This window comes from Pinus tabuliformis, chromosome X (assembly GCF_031772625.1).
Source record: "Pinus tabuliformis cultivar Carrire ecotype Pingquan chromosome X, CPIR1, whole genome shotgun sequence".
Lineage (NCBI taxonomy): Eukaryota > Viridiplantae > Streptophyta > Pinopsida > Pinales > Pinaceae > Pinus > Pinus tabuliformis.
In genome coordinates this window covers 1,525,279,615-1,525,293,635 of record NC_142308.1, presented here as the reverse complement: position 1 = coordinate 1,525,293,635, position 14,021 = coordinate 1,525,279,615, and positions in this window count along the sequence as shown.

Sequence of the window (14,021 nt, the reverse complement as noted above, 5' to 3'; positions counted from 1 at the left end):
GAGAGGTAAGAATATGAGTTGAAGTAGTGTGATTTAATTTGCTTTGCTTACAGTCTTTGAATTGCTTTGAGTTCAGTTTTTATTTTCTTTTTATACAGCAGTAAGGATACTGGGCTTCATTGTCACTAGCTCACTGTTTTGGTACATTTTTATTTTCTTTTAGGAATTGATTTCATCACAACAAGTTTTGAAACCTTTTTGAGAACTTTAAAGTTTGGAAAATCATTGTAGAAGTCACCATTGCCATCCATACTTGACTTTCAATTCTGCCATCTCACATCAGGAAATCAACAGAAGATAAACCCAAAAACAAACCAAAAACTCAAAAACGACAAAGAAATAAGAAATTGGTTATCTTGCATATACAGTGCATTTCACTTCAGCAGTTTACGACTCCCGGATTGACATTTTAAATAGCAATTTAAGACACACTAAATTGACCAAACATTTTGGCGCCGTTGCCGGGGAAGTGAAACTAGGTAGCCAATTTCTTAAAAAAAAAAACAAGAAAATTTCAAGGAAGGTAAAAATTGATAACTTCTCAAAGTATGCTCTCCTCTTGCACCCATTGTGATCTGGAGGATCAGAAAAGAGAGTTATTGGTTTAATAATTTCTTGAGTATGCTCTCTTCTTGCACCTAGAGTGACCTGGAAGATCAGAAAGAGAATTATTAGCCTGACATGAAGAAAAATAAAAAAAATGACATGCGTAGAGCAAGAGATTCTAGGGGAAGGTTTTTAGCTAGGGCCAAGAGTTCGATTTTTACAACTCCATCTACTTCCAGGAATAGACAAGAAACACCTCCATCATCTCCAACTCACACTCCTAGCCTTAGGACTCCTGGAATTCAAGAGGCAGTAGTTGAATTAGGAGACTCTCCCACACTATCCACCGAACCTGAGTTAGGAAAAGACCCTTTTTTACTTCTATAGGAAAACACATTGTAATTGAAGAAGTAGAATCACCTGAAGAAGAAGAGGGAGAAATTCCTCCTCGTTCGCCATTGGTAGAAGAACCAGAGGACTTTGAGGTCTTTGAGGAAACTATCATGACAAAGGAAGTAGTAAACGAATTTGGTAGAGGTAGAGGTAGAGGAGGAGGAGGAAACAATGGAGGAGGTAGAGGTAACAATGGGGGAAATAGGGATGGAGATAACTCATTCGGATTTCCTATAGTTGATGAGCATTCTCGAGCAACAATGAAAAACATCTCACCATCTGTCCTCTCAAACTTTCATGGGTTACGAAACGAGGATCCTGAAACATTTCTATTTGAGTTTGAAGTCGTGTGTCGAACTTATGATTATCTGGAAGACTCTCAAAAACTCAAATTGTTTCCTTCAACATTGAAGGGAGCTGCTTTGAAATGGTTCATGGGATTAGTCACTCAATCCATTAGGACTTGGAATGATATGAAACAAACATTTTTTGATAGATACCTAGACTATTGTATGCCCACCAATCACAAGGATGAGGTATTCAAAATGGTGCAAAAGAAGATGAAAACTTGGAGGATTTACTTGAAAGATTTCAATACAACCTGAAAATAGCAAAAATGAATAACTTAGATGAAAAAACCTTGAAAGCCCTTCTATTAAAAGCCATTAGAGATGAATGGATAGATATTTTGAACATGATGGGAAAAGGAGATATATCTCAACTTCCACTTCATGATATAGCAGAGCTATGTGTCCATCTCTCAAGGGGAAAATCTAAAACTGGAAAAGGGCCTAGAGATCCTTCTCTCATTAGAGCAAACAAATCTGCAACTGGATCAGTAAGTAGGGCTGGGATTGGCAACATGCTTGATGAATTCAAAACTGATATTTTAGGGAATCTTAGTGAGCAACTAGACACCCTTAAGATACAAAACAAGCAGAAAGCAGACGCTGAAGCTTTGGCCATCTTTTGTCCAAAATGTAGGAAGAAACATGCTCTAATGGAATGTCCCTTGGATGCAAAACTTGTAGAAACATGTGTGATTTGTTCAGAAAACCATGAGACCAAGGATTGTCCTTCAATTCCTAGGCTCAAAGCTGTCTTTCAAGAAGATCCAAATTCAATTGAGTCTCTCTGTTTTGTTTCAAGGAGACCTTGGCAGGGGCAACAAAATCAAGGGTTTAACAACTCTATGAACTTTCAACCCCCACCAAATTGGAATCCTTGGCAATAACCTTGGTCCCAACGTCAAAATCCTTTTCAATCATGGGTACAAGGTATGCAAAATCCTTATGGGAGATTTGCTCAATTTTATCAATATCCTCCATCTTTTCAAAATCAACAAGCTCCACAACTTCCAAATCAAAATCCACAACTATCATTTCCATTTCCACAACAACAACAACCTTCTCAACAGAATCCAAATTCTCAACTCCTGCTTCCATTCCAACAGAAGACAAATCAACTACCTTCCCAGCCATTGCGAACCCCAACAATAAAAACCCTCAAAATTCTTACATGGTAGAAGGACAACAATTTCCTACCTATATGATTGTTCCTCTTAATGATGTACAACTCAGATCTTGTAGAGTTTTAGACAAGCCTTCTATAGATGCTCAAAAGCAAAGCATTTCTGAGGAAGATTCTCTTGAAGCCAATAAAGGTTCTAAAGCACCTCTTCAAAACCCAAGCACTCAAAAAGAAAAAGAAAAAGAGTCAACCCTCACAACTCCTATAGTCGAGAAACCTGCATCTTCATCCACACCTCTTTTTCCTGAAAGATTACAAATTGACAAAGTGGTGGAAAAACAAATCTTATTGCCTGACTATGATTTTCTAGATGAATTAAAGAATGTCTGTATCAAGATTCCCTTGTTACAAGCCATTAGAGAGATTCCTATTCTAGCAAAAGCAATAAAGGAGTTGAGTTTTAAAAGACCAGGAAGGAAACCAAGAGATACAAGAAGAATCCACCTGGTAGGAAAAATTGCAGATATCATGATGGGAAAAATTACTATGCAGAAGTATGTAGATCCCGGTAGTCCAATTGTCAAAACACATATCAATGGGGTAGATATTCCAAATACTTTGATTGATTTAGGGGCTTCTATCAACATTATGAGTAGACAGACTATGGAACAACTAAAACTTCCTAATATTCTTTTTACACCTACTTTACTGTAACTTGCAGATCGATCAATTATTAAACCAGATGGTGTATTAGAAGACATTTCAGTCTCCTTAGATTCTTTGGAATATCCAGTAGATTTCATGATTTTAACTCCCAAGAGTAATCTAGGAGGACACCCACTCATTTTAGGAAGACCTTGGCTAGCCACAGCTGATGCTTTTATCAGTTGTAGATCTGGGGATATGTATATTTCTGATGGTAATTCGACAAAGAAATTCAATTTGTATCCTCCAACAAAAGCAATTACAGAAGTAGGAGACAATGAATGGGTTGACGATGAGGACACTATACAACCTGTCTTTACCATTTCTGAAATCAGTGAAGATAGTCAAATTCTGAATACATTAGAAAACTTTGAAACATCTTCAGAATATGACCACACACAATTTCAGTTAGATTCTGACATTGAGTATCTATCATCTAGACAAATGTCTCTTTACTCTATGGAAGAGTTTGGTAGTTCTGCCATTGAAATCTTTCCAGGTAAAACACTGAATATCAACAAAAACTTGGAAAAATCACAACAGGGAGAGCTAACCAAAATATTGCAAAAACATTCTACTGCATTTGCATGGGAGTATACTGATATGAAAGGTATTGACCCTAAGATTTGTATTCATCACATCTATATTGAGGAAAACAGTAGATCATTCAGACAACCTCAGAGAAGGATGAATCCAAACCTTAGGGAGATAGTGAAAGAAGAGCTCCAAAAACTACTCAATGTAAACTTCATTTATCCAATTTCAGATAGCCGATGGGTTTCTCCTTTGGTTATAGTACCTAAAAAGAATGGTAAATGGAGGGTATGCATTGATTACAGGGAATTGAACAAAGCAACTTTGAAGGATCACTTTCCTTTACCCTTTATCGATCAGGTATTAGATACTCTAGCAGACAAAAAGTACTTTTCATTCTTGGATGGTTTTAGTGGCTATAATCAGATTTAGGTAGCACCTGAAGATCAAGATAAGACCACATTTACCTGTCCATGGGGAACTTTTGCCTACCGAGTGCTTCCTTTTGGATTGTGTAGTGCACCCGCAACATTTCAAAGGGCAGTACTAGGAATCTTTTCTGATCTAATCCATGATTGTGTAGAGGTTTATATGGATGATTTTACAGTTTATGGTGATTCATTTGAAGAGGCATTAGAGAATTTAGAAAAAGTCCTTATAAGATGTAAAGAAACAAACCTCTCATTGAGTCATGAAAAATGCTTTGTGATGTTTACTGAAGGTATTTTTTTGGGACATCATATTTCAGGGGATGGGATTAAAGTTGATAGATCAAAAGTTGAAGTCATCTCCAAGTTTCCTATTCCAAATTGTCAAAAATATGTTAGAATTTTTCTAGGGTTTACTGGATACTATAGAAGATTTATAGAAAAATTCACCAAAATAGCATCTCCACTCTTCAAATTACTTACAAAAGACTGTGAATTCAAATGGGATTCTGATTGTCAATCAACATTTGAAACTTTGAAAACAAGAATATCTGAAGCACCCATTTTGAGAGGACCAAATTGGAAACTTCCTTTCCATATTTCTACAGATGCTTCAGATACAGCTCTAGGAGCTGTGTTGGGTCAAAAGGATTTACTTCCTTATGCCATTTACTATACCAGTAAAAATTTGACTCCCACTGGGTTGAACTATACTGTGACTGAAAAAGAGTTCTTAGTTGTTGTTCATGCAATCAATAAGTTTAGACATTATATCACAAGCTATGAAACTTTTGTCCATACTGATCATTCTGCAATTAGATATCTAATGAGCAAACCTGTTACTAATGGCAGAGTTACAAGATGGCTCTTACTTTTACAAGAATTCAATATTACTGTATTGGATAGACCAGGGAAACAAAATAAAGTAGCTGATTTCTCGTCTAGGATCCAAAATACTAACGAAGATTCTCCTGTAGAGGATAAGTTTCCAGATGAATATTTATTTGCAGTAACTACTAAGACTCCTTGGTATGCAAATATTGCTAACTATTTGATTACAGGGAAGCTATCTCCACATTTATTTCCTAGTGAAAAAAGAAGAATTATTCAGGAGAGTTCAAATTATTCATGGATTTCTAACGAATTGTTTAAAACAGGGCTAGATTGTGTGATCAGAAGATGTGTTTGGGAAGATGAAATTCCTGACATTCTCAAGGCATGTCATGATGAACCATGCGGTGGACACTTTGATGACAAAAAGACGGCCTATAAAATCCTTTCCTTAGGATATTATTGGCCTTCCCTCTTCAAAGATACAAAACAATATGTCAGAAGGTGTGACAGCTGCCAAAGAGTAGGGAAACCGACTCTTTCAAATGAAATTCCATTACAACCACAAGTACTCATCGAACCCTTTGAAAAATGGGCTTTAGATTTCATTGGACCCATTAATCCACCATCTAAACAGAAGAAGTATATATTGGTATGCACTGATTATGTCACTAAATGGGTAGAAGCCAAAGCATTACTTTCTGCTACTGAAAATTCAGTTGTTAATTTTCTTTATGAGGATATTTTTACTCGTTTTAGTGTCCCAAGAGAAATTGTGACAGATCAGGGAAGTCAATTTACATCTAACTTGATGGAGAAGCTGATGGAAGAATACAAAATCAAGCACCGAAAATCTACTCCTTACCATCCGCAAGCAAATGGCCAAATGGAGTCTACAAACAAAGTTATTGAGAACATCATCACCAAAACTGTTCATCTACACAGAAGAGATTGGGCAGAAAGACTTCCTGAAGCCTTGTGGGCCTATAGAACTACATGGAGGAATACAACAGGACATTCTCCCTATGAACTCGTTTATGGGAAAGAAGTCATGCTCCCCATTGAGTTTCAAGTCAAGACTTTCAAGATGGCAGTTCAGTTGGGGATGAACCTATCAGAAGCCCAAAAGCACAGAATGGAGCAGCTGAATGAGCTAGATGAGATTAGACAAGAAGCAATCTTAAGAACTGATCTAGTTCAACATCAAAGAGCTAAGTGGCATGACAGATACATCAAAGAGAAAAAGTTTCAAGAGGGAGATTGGGCACTACTGTTTGATTCCAAGTTTAAAGACTTCAAAGGTAAATTTCAGACCCATTGGCTTGGGCCATATGAGATTGACAAAGTCTGTAGCAATGTAGCGGTAAGAATCAAGACCATTGATGAATTTCAAACTCCTGTTATTGTGAATGGCCACAGATTGAAAATTTATCATAAGCCACTCTCAAAAGAGGAATTTGTCAAAATGTTTCAAGAGAATTCCGCAATAAGGCTGGTGAAGAAGAACCCTTCTTCCCCACCAGCCTAACCTTTGTTTCTTTCAGTTCAAAAAAAAAAAAAAATAATAATAATAATAACTTGTATAAGCCTGAAAACCAATCATTGATTGGCGGTCTTATACAGAAAATGTAGAGTGAAAATCAGGGACACCTGACACTCTATATTTTCCAAAAAAATTCTCCCCTTCTTTTTCACTCCACTTCAGTTGCCATTCCACTCCATCTCCATCTCATTTTCATTTCACTTCACTCTGCTTCATCTCACTCCATTTCATTCATTTTATTTCATTTGATCAATAAATGTCTCTTTCAGGACCATTTCCACTCAGTTAGTTATTATCTAACTATCTTTGTTCAGCCAAGTGGGTGCTGTGTCAGTTTCCGCAGCTGGAAGCAGTTTCCGCAGCCACCACTCTGTTTTTCAAATTTACAGTCAAAATGTTAGTGCAATAATCATAAAAATGCAGGTGTGACTGAGCATATGCTATGAAGACATGGAGCATCTCCAGACATCAATAAAGAGCAGTTGATTAAAGTCTAATGGACAACAAATGACAAGGATTCCAAAGGTATGAGAAAAAAATTTCTTTCAAATAGCAATTAAAGGCACAATTTTGCATAGTTGTCAAACCATAAAAGCTCTACTATGTGCAATTATTATCACGATAGCTCCATTACCCATTATCATCCCACGACATTATTCCATAAACCATACATTTATTCCTTAATGGTCTCATGATTGATTTTCAAGTTTAACTCATAGTCGACTGCACTTTCATACCCCACTTGTAATCATGAGATGTGACCTATTTCATTACGGCTCCTCTCCACTGCATTTTTTCGCAACCATTCATTAAATGTGTAACATTTCGTACGCAGCCGTTCAATTCAAAATCCCGACTCCACTCCATTTCCTTACCATTCTGTTAAAACCATCTTTTTCACATACGTCTGCACTTCATTTTGTCAACTCACCTCGGCTGTTCATCCTCTGTTTCCGCTTGCAGTTCTGGAACATTCTCGTTACCTGTTATCCTCCAATTTCAGCCACTGTATTTTTGCCATAAACCCTGCAACCGAGCCACCTTACCTCTGCTAAACCCTCACACGCAATTGAATTTTCAGTTGAATTCAAAACAGAGGAAAGAATGAGACGATTACTAAGGGCAGAACCAGAAGGACCTAAATATCTAGAAGGTTACCCCCAAGTAAAAGATTTGTTGAAGAAAGCGAAATGGCTACGATTCATTCAAAAATTTAAGGGCCATAACAAGGAGGTAACGAAAGCCTTTGCACGGTCTTTCGACAGCCAGATGGTGGAAATTGGAGACTTGAAGTTCACAGTCACTGAAGCAACAGTAGTAGCTGCCACAGACTTGCCCCAGGAAGGTGAGTGTTGGTTTAAAAACAAAAGTGTGGACGGGCAGGCATGGAGAATTATGCTACGTAACCCAGGTATGGACGTTACTGTGTTTACAAAAGGAATTCATGTTCATGCATTGAAAGAAGAATGGGCCAGCTTATTGTTAATCATCCAAAAGTTTATCACTTGCGAAGGACGCTTTGGAGCAATGTACATGTATCATGCTAGGCTATTGATTAACTTTTTAGAGAGTCAAATTCTTAATTTGCCATATTTCTTACTGCTGAGTTTGAAAAAGATGAGTACCACAGTCCAAAAGAACATAGGAAATATAGAACCTCATCTATACCATCATGGACTTGTAAGGATTCTCATTGAAGACCAACTGAAGAAAAACAAAGATACCTGGGAACGGTTCTTAGTAAGAAATTACTTTCAAGAGCCATCTGAGGCACTTGAAAGTAGTACACCAAAGACACCGAGAAGGAGTAGGAGAAAAGAAAAGAGTGCCATAGTCCAAGACTCTCCTATTACCAAAACTCAAGAAGTTGGTCAAAAAGAAAAGGAGAAAAGAACTAAGGACAAGAAACAGAGAAAATTGAAAGGCAAAAGAAACATAGAAGAAGTCTACCAATCACTTGAGCCATCTATAGAGGAAGACTATCAAACATTTTTTGAGAGACTAGTGCATCTTCAAAAACAAGCTGCTACAACAAAGAAGAAGGAAAAAGGAAAACAGAACATAGAAGAAGGGAGTACTAGTCCACAGTATTTAAGAAGAAGCAATAGGCTTAGAGGAAGGGGGAGTAAAACACAAGTAAAACAACCCCACTTCATTGACTTGGGTGGGGAAACACCCGAGAAACCTCTAGCTGGCCGTAGTCCACCTCGTCCTCAGCCAAGTATTGAAACTAGTCCTCCACATGTTGATGAAAGCCCTTCTCAGCCAGAGCTAGAAAGCAGTCCTCCTCCTCAACAAGACTTTGAAGTCAGTCCAAGAAAAACACCAGAAATAGATCCAAGTCAACAGGAGGTGTATGATTACCTTGAATCTTTAGAAAAGACAACTGCAGGCCCGAGTACATCAACCACTCTGCCCCACATGACACAAGATGCACAAGTCCAATCCTTAAAGCAAGAAGTGTTTGAATTAGAGGTTCTAAACAGGGATATTAAGCAAGAAAATGAAGCACTTAAGGAGCAGAGCAAAGTGGACAAAATTATTCATGATAATACTATGCTTCATTTGGGACTATGGCAAAAGAAGAACAAGAAACTAAAGAAAAAGTGCAGAAAGTTGAGCAGAGAATTAATCAATCTCAAATTCAGATGTTTGATAAGGAAACCCAGGGTGGTGGTAGCACCAAGAAAGAAGAGAAGAGCACTGGATGTACCAGTAGAGGTTTCAGAACATATGGATTAAAGGGGAATGACTAAAATTTTGGTTGCATGAGGACATGCAACACCTTCATAGTGGCCCAAACTTGCATCTTCCCTATACACCTTTTCAACCTTCTTTTCCATTTACTTGACCCACCAAGCTGTCAAATCATTGCATATTAGTTTAAAAAGAGCTTATAAAATGGTTTCCTTACTATGTCTTGTGACTGCTGTTTCATTTAGATTTTTGTTTAATCAGCTGCGGAAACTTGTCACTTTCCGCAGCCAGCTCAAGTTTCCGTAGTCATTTTGTTGAAGACTATGTTACAGGTGTCCACTGGAGAATCCGGCCACATGGGCAAGCTGCAAATGATGTGTGCATGGATCGTGTCCCCTTGGTTCAGCCGAATCACTCACAAACAACCATGGTCAAGGGCAATCAAAGCAGTGGTCAAACCAAGAGTTTTGCAGTGGCACGACTCTATTTTTACCACGTGAAGATTTGTGTGGCAAGTTCCTCAATCTCCGGAGGTGTGCTAACACCTATGGATCGATCCGTGAACCAAATCGAACAACCACCACTCAAATTTAATTGTCACGGCTACCATACTGCTAGATCTCAGGACGTGGTTATTCACGTGTCTATTTGGCAGCGCAGAATTTAGGAATTAGTTATAGCATCCTCAGTTATAAATAACACGTTATCATACGCTTGATAGTTAGCTTTTTATCTGTAATCTTGACTGTTTTTACGAGCCCACTGTGCCGTGCTCTATCTTTATCTTATGACTGCACTTTAATATATGAGAAGACAACGTTCTTAAGTTCAATTTGTGACTGAGTATTGATTGGCCGAGGTTGCAGAGGGCCCCTGTACACCAAGGCTCTGTAACTACTGTATAGTTTCTCGCTTTCTTTCATTATGTTACTTCTTTCATAATCGTTTGCTTGTATATATTACACTGTTCTGATATTCATGTTAACTGTTGTCCATATTTTCTTTTATGCTTTCTCATGATTGTTAACTGATCAGTGTTTTTCTTTCAGGTTCTTGTAGACAGCCCGGGCAATTTCACATAGTTTTTAATGACTAATGACATGAAATCATCTTGTCCTTCTGCTGATTTATGTTCTGAGTTTTAATTCCAGCATTGTCATTCCTTTCAGTTCTGTTTTGCTTATTTACTTTCCTGCAATTTAGATCTCATATTACTCCATTTGTTTATGATTAGCTCCTATAGCCAGAGCGACTCAAATAGTGAGGAATCAAAATATTATTTGATGTAGTATGATTTAGTTTACTTTTCTGCAAGTTAGTGATTAGATTACTCATGTCATTTTCAGGGATTGAAATATGAATGCGTAGTTTAATCTTAGTTTCATTTAATGCAATTTCATTTCATGCAATTTAGATATCAAATTACTCAATTTGTTTATGATTACCTCCTATAGCCAGAGCGAGTCGAATGGTGAGGGGTCAGAATATGAGTTGAAGTAGTGTGATTTAGTTTGCTTTGCTTACAGTCTTTGAATTGCTTTGAGTTCAGTTTTTATTTTCTTTTTATACAGCAGTAAGGATACTGGGCTTCATTGTCACTAACTCATTGTTTTGGTACATTTTTATTTTCTTTTAGGAATTGATTTCATCACAACAAGTTTTGAAACCTTTTTGAGAACTTTAAAGTTTGGAAAATCATTGTAGAAGTCACCATTGCCATCCATACTTGATTTTCAATTCTGCCATCTCACATCAGGGAATCAACATAAGATAAACCCAAAAACAAACCAAAAACTCAAAAACGACAAAGAAATAATAAATCGGTTATCTTGCATATACAGTGCACTTCACTTCAGCAGTTTACGACTCTTGGATTGACATTTTAAATAGCAATTTAGGACACACTAAATTGACCAAACAATTATAGACGGCTATGTTGCAGGAAACGTGGGGTAGGGGTGCGTTTCCGTACGAAAACGAGTACGAAACGCTGAAACGCATTTGGTACGACTGTGAAACGCGTTTCCAGCCGTACTGCCACATTTCACGAAACTGAAATGTGGCCAGTACGACCGGAAACGTGTTTCACTGCCGTACGACCCACGTTTCAGCATTTACTTGTGTGTTTTTTTTTTAATTTATTCCTAGGTTATGCTAGTGACTTCTAGCTACTTCTAGGTGGCTGTCTAAAGTTATAGAAGTGACCTTTTTCCCTAGTGTTGATATGCAGTTCATCAAGAAGTTTGAGGCATATGCAGTTCATGGTAATGTTAAATTCTTTTTATTTTCATCCTTTTACTTAAATTTTTAACATTACCATGAAATGACTCAGGATGTTTGAGAGTGGTTTCCCCCTCATTGGATTTCATATGGAGAAAGTAGAATTTTAGATCTCACTCAAAATCCAGCAGACTTATCTATTTTTCAGGATTTCAGGATTGGGGGGATTGCAATGCTTCCATTGGATTTTATCATGTACTAGGGAATGGAACTTGTATTTAATCAAGAAAACCAAGCCCTCTATGCAGGGGAGACTCCCAATAATCAAGAGCATGTAGGGTACTAAGGTATGAAACTTGTATTTAATCAAGAGCACTAAGGTCGTTCGACTATGTAGGAGGAGACTCCCAATCAAGCACGAGACAAGAAATTAGAAATTTCTCGTGGCTGATTTTGGATATTTCTATTTTCATTATGTGATCATTCATGAGTAAATGTGATGTAAATTTAGAGACTTATAGTTTATGCATTTACAATTGACAATTTTATCATAATGTAATAAATTAGAATGTATCATATATGCTTTATGATTGCACATATTTCTTAAATGTCCTAATATATATATATATCTATATATATATATATATATATATATATATATATATATATATTAAATTTGGGGAGGTCGCGTTTTGTATTGCTTCCCATTTTGGAAACTCGCACCTGTTTCCCCGTTTTGTGCAACCTAGATATACGGGAACCCATACATTATCATGTCCGGCGAAACACTATCGCATCGCATCGTTTCAGTGGAGAGGAATCTGGCTTATTGAATTGCCGAACTTTGATATTACGATGGCGGAAGCGGGCCCGAAATCATATTATGTTGTGCTTAATAACCTCGGCAGGTCCGTTAGATTACAGAGCGCCTTATGTATGGGCCTTGGGTTCCGCCAATTGTGATATGCGATAGGCTGGACCCGAAAATATATATATTGCGGTTAATAGTCCTGACGGGTCCGCCATATCACATATCGCCTTATGTATAAGCCCTGAACTCTATCGATTGCGATTTTAGATTGGGGAAGCGGACTCGATAAATGCATGTGTTATGTTTAATAATCATGGTGGGTCTGCCATATCGCGGAACACCTTATGTATGGGCCTTGGGTTCCGCCGATTGCGATTTGCGATTGGGGAACGAACCCGACATCATATGTGTTTCTGTTAATTACATTTGAAGTCCGGAAGGTCCTTGCTTAGCAAATGCGAAAGAGGAAGGCACATTATAACCGCGGAAATGGAGAGATTGCAATAGCGATAGAGGCAGGCATTGAGAAATGTATAAAGACCGAAAGAGCACCGAAAAGGTAAGTTACATAAGTTTGTAAATAATTTCTGTTACAAAAGTATTGTAATAGAAATAGCGGCGTGATAGAAGGTTTTATGGGTTGAGTCCACATACGACCGTGGTAAAGAGTAGGGGTTGGTTAAATGTGTGGGCATAGAGTACCATGAATGTTTATGAGGATTCAGAAAAGTCCCGATGACAGAACATGAATGGAGGGCTAGATTGGGTTATAAATGAATCATGCTACACAGATCTATCAAGGGGTCTTACCATTAAGAATTGAAGATTTGACTCGGCACAGAGTTGAAATCCCTGGGATAAAAATAGGTCATTTAGAGAGTTATCATTGGAGAAATGAAAGATCAAACTTCTAAGGGACCCATTCAAATTGGCTACCAGAGCGTGTTTTAATAGGGTGGTGGTTGTGGCCACAACACCTGGTATGGGAATCCACACTCTTGTCTCATTTTAGTGATTATAGGGTGGCAGGGAGGTGTTAGGCTAGTGCATGAAGTCGCTTACAGGTTGGATCTTGTGAACACTTCAGGGTGGTAGGTTGGTATAGGATGTTGGGGCATCCATTCAGTTGACTACTAAAGAAACCAGGGCATTGGGATGTCCTTCCAGTGGGAGCTGGAGAAGAATTCTTTTTTAGAATTCTAGGAAGTTGTTGCTTTCATTTCAGTTGGGGCTGAAGATTAAAAAATTTATTAGAAAAACGTTTGGTGGTTTTTGACCTGGAGGGGTTTTCCACCTAAAATTCTTGTGTCTACTGTGTCCTTTTATTTACTGTTATTACTGCATAAACATTAATAATAATTGAAGATTAACTAATGCCTTGAAAATATTTAAAAGTGCTAATTGCTAAGAATTATTGATTCACCCCCCCTCTCAGTATTTCCAACATATTTCAATCCCCTGCAAACACAAGATTAGCCAAGAAGTTCACTTTCTCTATAATAAGTCAAACATTATATAGATCTTAAAAAATTCCCTGCTCATAGAACTATCCATCATATGCTCCATGTTTGAGATTATGTTTTAATCTTGGTGTGCTCCTAGTCTCATGCATAAAATTGTAGCTTTTGAATCCTACAGGCTCAACCACACCCATAGGCCTTCTTTCGTTTGGTTGGGAGGCTTATTACTGTACTCCTAAGAAACCAAATTCATCCTCCCTATCCCTTGTCTCCCGAATCGTACACAATTCTCTAGAATATGTGTTGATTCATGACTCTAGCGTGCCTTGGCACATGGAATTCGATGGGCACACAAATTTGATTTTGAGACACGTGTCCCTCTG